Source organism: Phasianus colchicus, chromosome 6 (assembly GCF_987193195.1).
Source record: "Phasianus colchicus chromosome 6, bPhaCol1.hap1.1, whole genome shotgun sequence".
Taxonomy (NCBI): Eukaryota; Metazoa; Chordata; class Aves; order Galliformes; family Phasianidae; genus Phasianus; species Phasianus colchicus.
Window position 1 is genome coordinate 13,340,586 of NC_143441.1, and position 12,237 is coordinate 13,352,822.

General features: G+C 44.8%; 1 long non-coding RNA gene across 1 annotated transcript; it reads left to right on the forward strand.

Annotated features, from left to right (window-relative positions):
- Nucleotides 1-3,275: 3,275 nt before the first annotated feature.
- On the forward strand, nucleotides 3,276-11,718 carry LOC116226974 (uncharacterized). Its single transcript, XR_004166452.2, has 4 exons — nucleotides 3,276-4,579; nucleotides 4,975-5,013; nucleotides 5,108-5,418; nucleotides 11,260-11,718. It is a non-coding gene; the product is annotated as an uncharacterized LOC116226974 (long non-coding RNA).
- The last annotated feature ends 519 nt before the right edge of the window (nucleotides 11,719-12,237 follow it).

Here is a 12,237-nt window from a genome sequence, read left to right on the forward strand (position 1 = left end):
AAGCAATTTTCTTTCTCTTGCTTGAACTGAATACCTCTTTGCAAGCATTCAGGCAAGAGAAGCAGCTGTCCAGTTTGACTGTAGAAGAGAAAAAATGTTTGATGAGGGAAGGGTGAGTAGACCTGACCAAGAATCTGGTATGACTGCGACAGGAATCCTACTAAGTGATGGAGTGAGGACTGACATTAATGTCACAGGAAAGCAGGAGCTAGACCTGGGGACCTTCTCTTTGAATCTTAAAGAAGACAACTAAAACTGTCTGGAATGTGAGCTATAAAAGGCTTTTATGAAATAGAATTTGGGATCTTTCAGCAAGTATAATGGTCTGCTGAGGATCCTGACCTGGCTAGGACAGGCAAGAGTGAATGGAATGGAGCTGAAAATGAGAGTAATGGAAATAATTGCTGCTAGACGCTTCCAATCTGGAGCAGATCTGGTGAGTCTTACCATTCTTCTAGAGGGGAAGTATGTAAAATCTTTTAGCAAAATATGTCAACCCACAGAAGGGGTTATCAGCCTTTGGACATTTGTCTGGACTCTTGGATTTGTGCAGTAGGTCAGGGATTTCCAGTTCTACTGCTGTTGTCCCATCCAGGGAAAGGAGATGCATGCTAAAATCCCTAAAAACTTCTCAGAAGTTGAGGGGAAGAAACTAATGATTAAATTTAATGCGCATATTATAGATATTTATTCTGATAACTTTGCTTTATTTTGAACACAACTGCCCATGTCGGTGGCTGTATGCAGGCTGAATCTATCAGAATTATATTCTAGTTTCCGGTGTTTTAATGAGGGGAAAATAGATGTAGAATTCTGACAGTCTTCTGTCACAATGGCAGAGTGGAGATGGAGATTTCAAAGTTTAATCTGCTTCTAAATGGGGCAGAACACCTCAAATCCTGCTCAACAGACTGTGTGCTATCGGCTCATTGTGAAAATAGCTTTAAATGAGTATTAACATCTACTGTCAAAATTCCTACTTGCTCTGTGACCGGCAACTAAAAACATGCCCAGTACTGAAGTTTCAAGAACTGTTTTAAAAACAGGTTCTGATATTAAATCAGAATTGGAGTTGATGTCTTGCCATTTGAATCATGAACGCTTGGCTTCATTTGAGTTTTCTTCCTCCTGTGTAGAAATTTGCAATAAACGTGTGAAAGATAAGTAAAAATCTTTGCCAGTGATCAAAGACTTGGAAGGTGTGCTGCTCATCCATCATGAGTTAATAAACCGTGATGCCCAGAGCGTGTCATTCAGCCTCTCAGAACAGTTTAAGGTTTTAGTGCAGCTGCCAGAAGGAAATTAAAAGATTCGATGTTAGAATAAAGATGCAGGAATTTAAGAATAAATTTATCACTTTTAATGAGTTATTTTGATGCTATCTGATACTTTGGCCCTGAGATGCATGCAGTGGCAAACAGCAATTTCCATTTTGTCAGCTGTCTGTTTTCACATTTTGTAGCATCAGCTCTGTATGAATTCCAGTTACCGTTTTCTGCTCGTGTTTCAAGGATATGCAACTTTGATGCCTTGAGCTATACATAAAAATTGTATGAAATATGTGAAATAGTACTCATCTGATCACTGTGCTTTTGGCTATTGTGATACAGTTAATGGACTTGGGTTCACAGAATCATGGAACGCTTTGGGCTGGAAGGGACCTTTAAGACCACCTAGTTCCAAGCCCCTGCTATAGGCAGGGACACCTCCCTCTGGGCCTGGTTGCTCACAGCCCCATCCAGCCTGGCCTTGAATGCTTCCAGAGAGGGGGCATCCGCAGTCTCTCTGTTCCAGTGTCTCAACCACCCTCACAGTAAAGAATTTCTTCCTAATACATAGTCTAAATCTACTCTCTTCTAGTTTAAAGCCATTTCCCATTGTTCTGTCGCTACCTGCCCTTATAAAAAGTCCCACTCCCCCTTCCTGAAGGCCCCCTTCAGGTGTGGGTGGCTGCTATATTTTGCAAGGCATTCAAAATAGTGGTTATGAATCTTGAAAAAGACTTGAAGAAGGTAAATAGTGCAGCTGATGTATTTGTACATACTCAAAATGCATAAGAGCTTTCCTTGGAGCAAATGGTTTGGATCTAGTTTGTATGCCTTCCAGCTAAAAAGCTTTATGAGGAGATGGTGGCATTTTAAAGCTTAAAAATGTAGTTTTGTTGTCCTGTGAATGCAGTGTGTGTCCAAACACGGTTATCTTTGTGATTCCTTGGGCTTATGCATGAATTACATCTGTACTCCATGTATGCAAAGTTCAGCCTTCCCTTAACGTTCCTTATAAGCTTAACAGTGTGGGGGTTTGCAACAATGGAAATCTTACAGAAGAAATGCAAGACAGCTATAAACACAGAAAAAATATTAAGAGATACAGAGCACGTTTTTCTGTTACATGTAAGTACTGGAATAATTTGACTTAAAAATACACAGCAAAAAGCTGAGATCTCAGTTCTGTGCATCGAAAAGTAATGTTTGAATTTCTCCCTGGAAGAAAGCAGTGGTATGGGTTACAGTAAGAGGAAAATACTTGTTTTGCAGTTTGTCCTCTCCATTCCTTACACCGTCACTCAAATGCTGAATAATTTAACACTTCATTTTTGCTAAATCCTCTGGTATTACGTTGTATGAAGTCGAAGTAGCCAGACTGATTGATTGTCATCTCAGTAATGTCTGGGGAAAAAAAAATAAAAAGCTTTTGAAGATATTTTATTGGTAGAACTGCTGGGTGTTGGTTTTTTTTTTTGTTGCTGTTGTTTTCTTCTGCATTCTGAAAGTCTCCTTGCTATTTCCTTTCCATAGCTTTTGGATATTGTATGACTTTATTTTAGCAAATGTAAATAGTTTTGAGGACACTTTTGCTCACCCTAATGTGTTTGCCGAAAGAGACCAGCTTTAAATAGGCTCCTTCCCTGCTGTGGGTTGTGCTGACTACAGCCTCCTCCCTGCTCCCCCAGAAGATGCCATAAACTGAGCTGCTGGGTCCCCACTTCTCCTGGGTTTCAACAAGGGAAATAAATAGGATTTTGGAACTGTGACAGTGGCCAGCGTTTGTGCCAGAGGTACTGAGTGCAGCAGCACGAAATGATGCTTAACGCTGAGGTTAGATAAAAAGAGCAGGGTTATAATCTTCTTGTTAATTTAGTTCCAGCATCCCCACCTGGCAGCTCTGCAGAACAAAAGACAATCTGACGTAGCTTACGATCACAGCCGGCTTTAATTTCTTTTTGATTCATTCTCTTTAATCATCTGCTTTGCCATTTGATGTTCCGTGTTGCAGGGCCATAGCTGAGCAGTCAGCGAACGCCCGTGGTAGCCGTGTGCACCCTCTGCCTGTAACAGGATATTCTGGGACCATTTGCTAAAAGCAGCCATCGGATGAGAACCTGATGTCCTCCCTCAGGACCGCCCTGTGATCTGGCAGCCGCAGTTGCAGATCAAGGCGTTTCCTTGATAGCACTTTGTCCAGCCCACACGCTGTGCTACCACTGCTTTGTCACACTCCTGGGAACCTCACGTTCAGGACTGGTTTTCTAATGTGGTGTTTCGAGTTCAGTAAGTCGGTGGGTCATAGTTCTAGATGGAGTGATTGAATTATATGATTGTTTTATAATCATAAGGGCGTGGGCAACTTCTGTTTCCTGCTTGCTGGATGTTTATATAACTACACCATCACAGAATACTCAAAAAGATGTTTTAAGAATAAATGCAAATCTATCAATCTCACAGCTAACTAAAGTTACCAGGAAGTGCTTGACAAGGAGCACTACTAATGTTAGCTAATGTTAGACCTCTCACTGCACTTCGAAGGAAGGAAGATTCCTGTGTGGAGCAGATCCAGAGGAGGGCCACTAAGATGATCAGAGGGCTGGAGCTCCTCTCCTCTGAAGAAGGGTTGAGGGAGCTGGGCTTGTTTAGCTTGGAGAAGAGAGGGCTCTGGGGAGACCTCATTGTGGCCCTGCAGTACTTGAAGGGAGTGTATAAACAGGAGGGGGAACGGCTGTTTACGAAGGTGGACAGTGATAGGACAAGGGGGAAGGAATGGTTTTAAACTGAGACAGGGGAGGTTTAGGTTGGATATTAGGAGGAAGTTTTTCACACACAGGGTGGTGACGACTGGAACAGGTTGCCCAAGGAGGCTGTGGATGCCCCATCCTTGGAGGCATTCAAGGCCAGGCTGGATGTAGCTCTGAATAGTCTGATCTGGTGGTTGGCAACTCTGCACATAGCAGGGGTTTGAAACTAGATGATCTTTGTGGTCCAACCCAAGCCATTCTATGATTCTATGTGATGCTATCATAATGCACAGTCCCTCTAACGGCTGACAGCGCATGCAGGGTACCCTGTAGCTGACATTAATATTCAAATGTTCGTGTATTGGAAGTGACAGCTTTATAATGCATAAGAAAAATTTGTTCTTTGTTATGGCTAGTAGTTCCTGCATGTTTGCATGAGACCTGATCTATCTCCGATAAATTATTTATGTTCTGTAAATTCATCAGCCCGGTATGCATCTGGATAGGAGGCTATAAAACAGCCTGTTACTCAAAGTGTTGGTATGAGGCATTAAATTGAAGATACGGGTACGTAAAAAGCTGAGAAAGACGTGGCGTGAAAATAAATGGAAACTCCGAAACCTGAGAGATAAGAATGAGACCATAAAGAGGAAGATGAATTTATCCCATATTCTATCTACTGATGACTGAATCAAGCTTTTACCTGTGTTTCCACGTATACATTTAATTTGCACAAACAGAGCAGTATTTAAGAAGAGAGTGGGAGGGATGGTGTGCTGAGCACTTCTGTCTCACTCTGCCTTAAGCACAAGTGTTGGAGGTGCTCCAGTGGTACTTTGTAGAGATTCTATAGAATTACGGAGTTATTCATGGCACAGGCTGTTTGAAAGCTGCTTTTTTCATTGTTTTAAAGATGATGCTGTTTCATTGCTTCCTTGCTTTGTTATGCTTGTTTATTTCAGAGATAAGCCAGCCTTTCTCGATAGCAGAGTTAATACCAGGTAAAATACGGGCATCAATTAACAGAAGCCTAGGTGCAGTTAGCAATTACATAAAATGAGCGGCATTTCCTAATGATTATTTTGTTCCATACAGATTGGTTCTGCAGACAATTTATGATACCGTGTTCTTCTTGGATAATGATTTTTTGAAGCACGTTCAGCATCGCCCCGAGGCACTGGCAGAAACGGCCTTGTTGTTGGCCGTGCTTGACAAGTAACTGTGATGGGTGGGATTGTGCACATGCTCTGCACGATTCCTGATTTCTGAGAGGGGAAATAAAATTAAAACATGACCACGTAAGGGAGGAGACCTGGAGAACCTCAGTGTTACCATCACAGCGCTGTGGAAGTTTTAGAGTAAGTCTTCAGGTGAAGGCAGACCCCTTACCTGAGACATAACAAAAGGTATGTGAGAGACGAATGGGAGTAATGGTAAGCTCTCCTAATGCTTCCCTTTCTGTTTTATTAGTCGCCATAAACCTCCTGCTACCCAGGTTGTAACCTTGGGATTTCATTTTATTTTTTTACGACGAGCACGTTTAGAAATTTTGTGTCCCATAACTTTAACTATAGCATGTTATTAAAAATTAATTTAATGGTCCTCTAGGATCCAACTCTGGAGGTAGCAAACAAGCGTCTTGGTTATATATTGTCTTCAATTATTCATAGAGAACTATAGGGATTTTCAAGAACATATCTCTAGCCAAGCACAAAGCTGTTCCTCTAATGCCAGCAACAAAGATCCACCACTTAGTTTAACAGAAATGGACATGATTTCCCCATTGGGTTTCTCTGTTGGAAATGTGTAATATTTTATTGTATTTATAAAGTTTATTACTAAACATGACTTGGGATGAGAAAATCCTGGTGGCGAGGCTTGAGTATCATTTAATTTTGAAAGGACATTTTGCCAACAAGAATTTTAATATATCATCTTGTGTATGAGCACAATAAATAGTTTAACACGGCTTACACAGCATTGTTATGGGTCATTTTCCCACACACTAGAGCCATTTCCTCATCTCTTTGAGCTCCTGATTACATGTAACTTTTGCAGGAGCAAGCCATTGTGTAGCTTCAGTGAAACTGTCAGTGATTTCACCACAGCCCATGTGTTTCAATGTACTTCCCAATTCCTCAAGTGTTGCCACGATGCCATGTTTCTGTAATCCCTGTTGGATGCCAGAAGCTGGATTCAATCACCCCAATGGGTCCCTTCCAGCTTGGGATACTCCCTGATGCTATGCTCCACACCCAGCAATCTCTGCTCAAACAACAGTTTGTCTGTGCAGATGAACTCTTTGGATCTTTTTTAATGCAATGCCTGTTTTTAACAATTATTTATCTGAAGAGAAACCTACTTTGAGGCTCAGCACGGTGCAGGGTGACCCTCTCCAGTGCTCTGACAAAGGGAAGGTGCCTGAGCCCACAGCTCCCCTGCCAGAGGAGCCGCCCGGCGCGTGTGATGAAAGATATTCCACCGGGGATCTCCAACACATGCTGCCCACAGATTCCTGGTATTTATTACGGAGGGAAGGGAAGACAAAAGCTCCAGGGAAAACAAAAATCTAGGTCTGCCTCAGGTTATTATAAACTGAGAATTGATAGGCGGTCTCAATTGCCTGTTGCTAAGCAGCCAAGAGAATTGGTTGACCATGCCCTGGTCCTTTTAAAAAGAAAACGCAAAGCAGAAAGCTGCATGTGTGCGTTGGGAGTACGTGGAATAACGTGTGAATGCCGCGTTAGCATGCACGGCCCCAGCGGGTTTTGTGCTGAATGCGTTCAGGAGGTGCTGCCGTGTTGGTGGTGTGAGACCTGCCAGGCCTGGGGCAGGAGGAATAACCAGCGAGCGCCCTGCTCCGCAGCACTGCACGAGCACCAGATGGCCACCGACACGGAGCCCTCGTAGTGCTGGGTGTGCAAATGGACTGGAGTACTGCCAGGCAGGGTCCGGCCACCCCATCCCCTCCTTCTCCCAGCACAGCCCTAAAAATAGATGTAATCAGGTTTCAAAGAGGAAACGAAGCGAGCGGGTCAAGTGTCACGACCCCGGGCCTGCTCTGGGGCTGCCTTTCTCCCACCCCAGCCCTCCGCTGGGCCTCCTGCCTGTGTTTCCGGAGCAGCAGCGGCCGAGCAGCGTGCCCCAAGCACAGCCATGGGCAGAGGCCTCTGCAAAGAGGGAGGCAAGCTGAGCTTATCTTGTGGCTGAGGAGCTCAGCATTGCTTGATTTTGCTCTTTGATGATACAACTTGATTAGGTTGATACAGTAGATCAGCATATATATCTTAGACGCCAACAAGATGGGTGATGCTGGTTTGAAATGTACATGCTGCGAAATCACTCTGAAAGACTGTAGTCAGGGTAATGCCCCTTCCTCCTCGCACAGGAGGAAATGCTGCTCAGCAGGCATATTCTCTGCTTAAAATGTTTGTTGGCACAAGGTCACAGCTCTGCATTTTCTGCTTCCGTATCTTTAAGATCTATTCTGAGCACATGCCTTCAGCTGTAGTGATGTATGGAAAACTCGTGTGTCACGTCGGTGTTTATTTGCTTTATCTGTAGAACCAGGCTCTGCCATCTGAGGTGAAGTTTGCCCTGAGATCCTACAAAACCTTTCAGTTCTGCAAATAAGTGGAGCAGCGTTGGTTCTTAATGGCCTCTCCCTGCAAGCCCTGTGTGCCAGGACCAGCAATGTTCTGGAGTGGTAGCCATGAGGAATGCTGGTTGGAGAGGGCAATGCATGGGGTATGCTCTGTGGAGATCTCCCCTGAGACTTGCACAGGGGCTCGCTGGGCAGCCCCTTTCTTACTTCAATCTCCAATGAGACTTGGGAGGAAGGAACCAAGCTTTGCTTAATCATCATTTCCAAAATGTTACCTGATGGAGGAAGCATTCACCAAACTGTGTCTCGCTGGCCATAGGACTGCTGATGTGCATGGAGCTGCATCAGTGCTGGGAGTCACAGGGCTATCATGTGCCTAGCCCAAAAATCAAATGGATTTATACAAGCAAAGAGGCTGGACCCAAACTTCACTTTGCACAATGTTTGTTCATTGTGAACAATTTGAATTCCTCGTGGTGCTTTGGCACGAGCTCCTTCAGCTCCACCGTCTTCCCAAGCTATGAGTCTTGCATCAGCTGTCCACACAGGCGGTTTGTCTGTTTCCATGCCTTCTTGAAGGCAATTTGGCTTTCCCACGGGCATGAACCCTTGCTTGGCAAATTAAAATAGGTCTTGGCATACTTTGTTCATGTAGGACCTGACTGGAGGAAAGCCAAGCTGGAAAGGATCCAGTAGTGAAGGATGTTTAACCAGGGAGAATTATCCACTTTGGATGGGTAAATGCTTGATGGGAGGAATGTGTACCACTAAAATATGCAGCTCATGTTTCTTTCTGCAGCTCTGCTGTCTGACTTAGCCATGAGGGTCTGTCTTCCCATCTCCAAAAAGGGGATGGTCCCCCCTAACGTCAGGCACCCAAAAGACAGCACCAGTTACCTGAGATCTTGTAATCAGTGGAGGAATCTGCTCTTCTGAGATGGGATTCCACAGGACCTGGTGCCTTTGATAAGACTGAGAGCTAGAACAAGGTCATTCTGCTCCAGATTTTTGTCGTGGACGTGTTTGCAAACCTCAGTGCAGCAAAATGATACCTCCGATATTAATTCAGTCCAGCAGGACAGATCAAGAATATTTTATCAAAAGATGCTTAATAAACTTTTAAGGAATGCTGATGATTTATCTGGAAGAAAACATCTCGTCTGAGTGCTCTCGGGAAATGAAATGGTGTAAAAAATGAGAAAAGTATAGCAGAAAGTGAGAGCGATGACCATGGGTCATACGTGATCTACCTCCCCATCCTAAACCTCTCTCCAGCAAAAATGAGTAACAGATGTTTAAGGAAAGATGAGAAGTGGGGCAAATGCAAAGTGATCTTCTTCTTCTCCTCCCTCCCAGCTTTTGGCACACAGTGCTTTTGGCAAATCTCTTAGTGCCAGGGGAAAATCATATATGAGATCTTCTCCAATTCTTGTTTATGTGATACATGAATATGGGATTCTTGTCCTGAATCCGTAAGAGCTCATTCACAGGCTTCTCAGAAAGATTACATTATCACAACAGCCTGATCTTCTGCGCAGTTTTCCACATGACTGCTGTGAGAGGGCAGCCTGCCAGGCCCTCTAAATCCAGCCAGGAAGCCTACAAAGCACTGCTCAACAAGTCATGCTAACTCCAGCTTTCTAGTGGTTACCTTAACGGTTGCTACTGTGACCACAGGGTGAATGGCTCGTGCTCCTTTGCAGTGTGAGAACAAAGCTGCAGCACTGTGTTGCTCAGTCCTCCAGGGCTGATGGACCATTTGTGGCAACTGGGATCCCTGCAGCTCAGCTGAACATCCCCAAGACTTTTGTAGAGAACGGAAGTATCTAAAAAGTGGAACAGGTTGCCCAAGGGGGTTGAGGATGCCCCATCCCTGGAGGCATTCAAGGCCAGGCTGAATGTGGCTCTGGACAGTCTGATCTGGTGGTTGGCAACCCTGCACGTAGTAGTGGAGTTGAAACTAGATGATTATTGTCATCCTTTTCAATCCAGGCTATTCTATGGTTCTATGATTCTATGAAAAAATGCAGGTCAGGGTAGTTTTCCTGGTCACAAGGGCTCTCCCCACTGTTTGATGGATGGGTTTTGAATGAAATGGACTCCTGGGACCAGCTGATGTTTGCACAGCACGTGGAACGATGAGGGCCCTTCCCAAAATGCCCTGCCTCAACTTCGCAGGGCAGAGGATACAGTGGGCTGAGCTGCAGCTCTGTCCCCTCTCTTGGCCACCTCCTACTGCTCAGAGCAGGGGCTGTGGGTCAAGGAGAGGACATGGCCGTCTGAGGGGCAGCGCAGGGCTGTAACCCACACCGGAGGCCGCCCGCCTGCTTTCCTGGTCTGAGCTGGTGGTAAGAGAGAAGGGGAAGACTTAGAGCAGCCTAATCCAGCATTAAAGTCCTGGCTAATACTCTCCTTCCTGAGGACACCTGAGATGCAGGGCTGGTGTGGGGGCTGGCTGGTGGCTGCTTCCCAGTTGGTTCTGACAGCTGCAGCGAGTGATCTCCTGTGCTCATCTCCGGCAAGGTATGGTTTCTGTGGGATGGATGCCCCAGGGTTGGGTTTCTGTGCTTCAGGGGCCATCATGGGCCTGGGAAGAAGGGATGCAACTTTCAGGAAGAAGGTTGCTCCAGGTGTTCGAGGTCCAGGTTGGAAAAATTTCTTCTTTAAAAGAGCAGTGAGGCAGTGGCACAGGCTGCCCAGGGAGGTGGTAGAAGCACCGTCCCTGGAGGTGTTCGAGAACCGTGTGGATGTGGCACTGAGAGACGTGGGCAGTGGGCATGGTGGAGGTGGGTTAGCAGTTGGACTAGGTGATCTTAGAGGGCTTTTCCAATCTTAATATTCTCTGATTCAAAGTAAGCATCTCTCCGCTGTGCCAGGTGGGAGATGCTGAACTTGTGCTTCTCTCCAGTAGCACTGCTTGCGAGGGGGAGGAAGATGTTGCACAAGAGCAGAGCTCTCCCTGTAACCCAATGGTTTGGCCTCCAGGAGCAAGGAGAAACTTGTACTGAGAACCCAGAACAGGAGAGGCAGAGAGAAGGCAGAGAAGCCCTCTTCCATGCAGGGAATAGGGCAGGTCATGTTACGTGCAGTTCATCTGAAGATGTTTTTCCACAGTTGCAACCAGCAGCAAGAGGAATTGATGAGATGGTGAAAAAGCAAGATGAAAAAACTCAAAGTTGTTCCTAAATGTAGGTTTGCAGAGTAATAATGGTGTGCAGATCATGGCTTTGGCTACTTAGAATGTGGGGATGCACACACGCAGCTCCAAACTAACAGCTATGTCAATTGACCTGAAAAAAAATTCAGTCAAACTGATGCAAACCCTGAAAGGAGAAAAGATGTAATAATGTGCTTTGCATTTCCCCATCCTCTTAAGTTGTTAGACCCACTGAGGCTGAAATAGCTTTCAAAAGTATAAACAAATCAAAGAACTAAATGTTCCACAAAGTGATTAACTCACCCAGCCATATGTTTACAAGTGATGTTTACAATTATAATAGTAAGATTGAGACTGGGCTTTTTAAGTCCTTGCTATGTTCTTTAAGTATGCCATATACTGTGGCTAGTGTACATATCTATGTCCTTCAACAACTTTGCTTTCTACCTTTCGCAATGATTTTCTCCTCCTTATTTTTGTTTTCAGCTGCTTGGAGAATGAAATCAGACAGGCCAAATAAGCTTTCAGGTGCTTCTGGCATGGCACAAAGCAGTCTTCCCCTGCGGATGAACGCAAATCTTCCCTGAGGAGTTTCAATCTTGTGGAAGGCATGTGTTGGTGAGCGGGGCATGGGAATGACTCCCCTGAGGTTTAGCACTGACTCAGCTGTGGGACTGCTCAGCGTCCTCAGGGAAACCCAAATCCTGGGCCACCGTTCCACATCTGTAAAATGGGGTAGTGCTTTCCAAGCTTCATGGCTGCTGGGAAGATGGTGACCAGTAATGGACGTGAAGAGCTCTACCGCTGGGAGATGTGGGCCTTATAAGGGCTGTCATCTCTCCCTTGGGAGAAAAGAATTAAGCAAAATCAGCTGTCTCCACTAATGTTAGAATTGTTTTATCTTTAAGTTGTCTTGCTGTCATCTTTCTCCTTTTAGAACGAAAGCTACATTTAAAAGCTCTAAGCTGCAATTTACCCTTAACAATTTGCCAAAATTTGTTGAAAACAGGGGTCAGATCTTGCATTCGATTTTCTTGTCACGCTTCTGAACACAACTGGTTTTGAAACTGTAAATATAACCAGTTTCCAAACACAAATGACTCTGGAGTCTGAGGAAAAATGAAACCGTCGTTTAGAAGCTGTGCCAAAAACTGCCCTTTACCCTCCTTCAAAATAATAAAGCACAGTGAGTTTTAGCAAAGAAGTAACATTAGTTTATGAGTTCCTGGCCCCATACAGCCAGCTTCCTACCACTGACTGCTATTTCAGACTGCAGCTTAATTCAAGTGTGTATGTGAGGATGCCCTATTGGGATAACGCAGTGAATCTCGCCAATGTTGCGGACATGAATGCCTTTATTCTTCTGGAAATAAAAATGGTGTCATGGGATCTTTCACGACTCCCTGCAGACAGGAGCTTGATTTAAAATGTCATCTGAGGGATCGCATCACTGGAAGCACATAT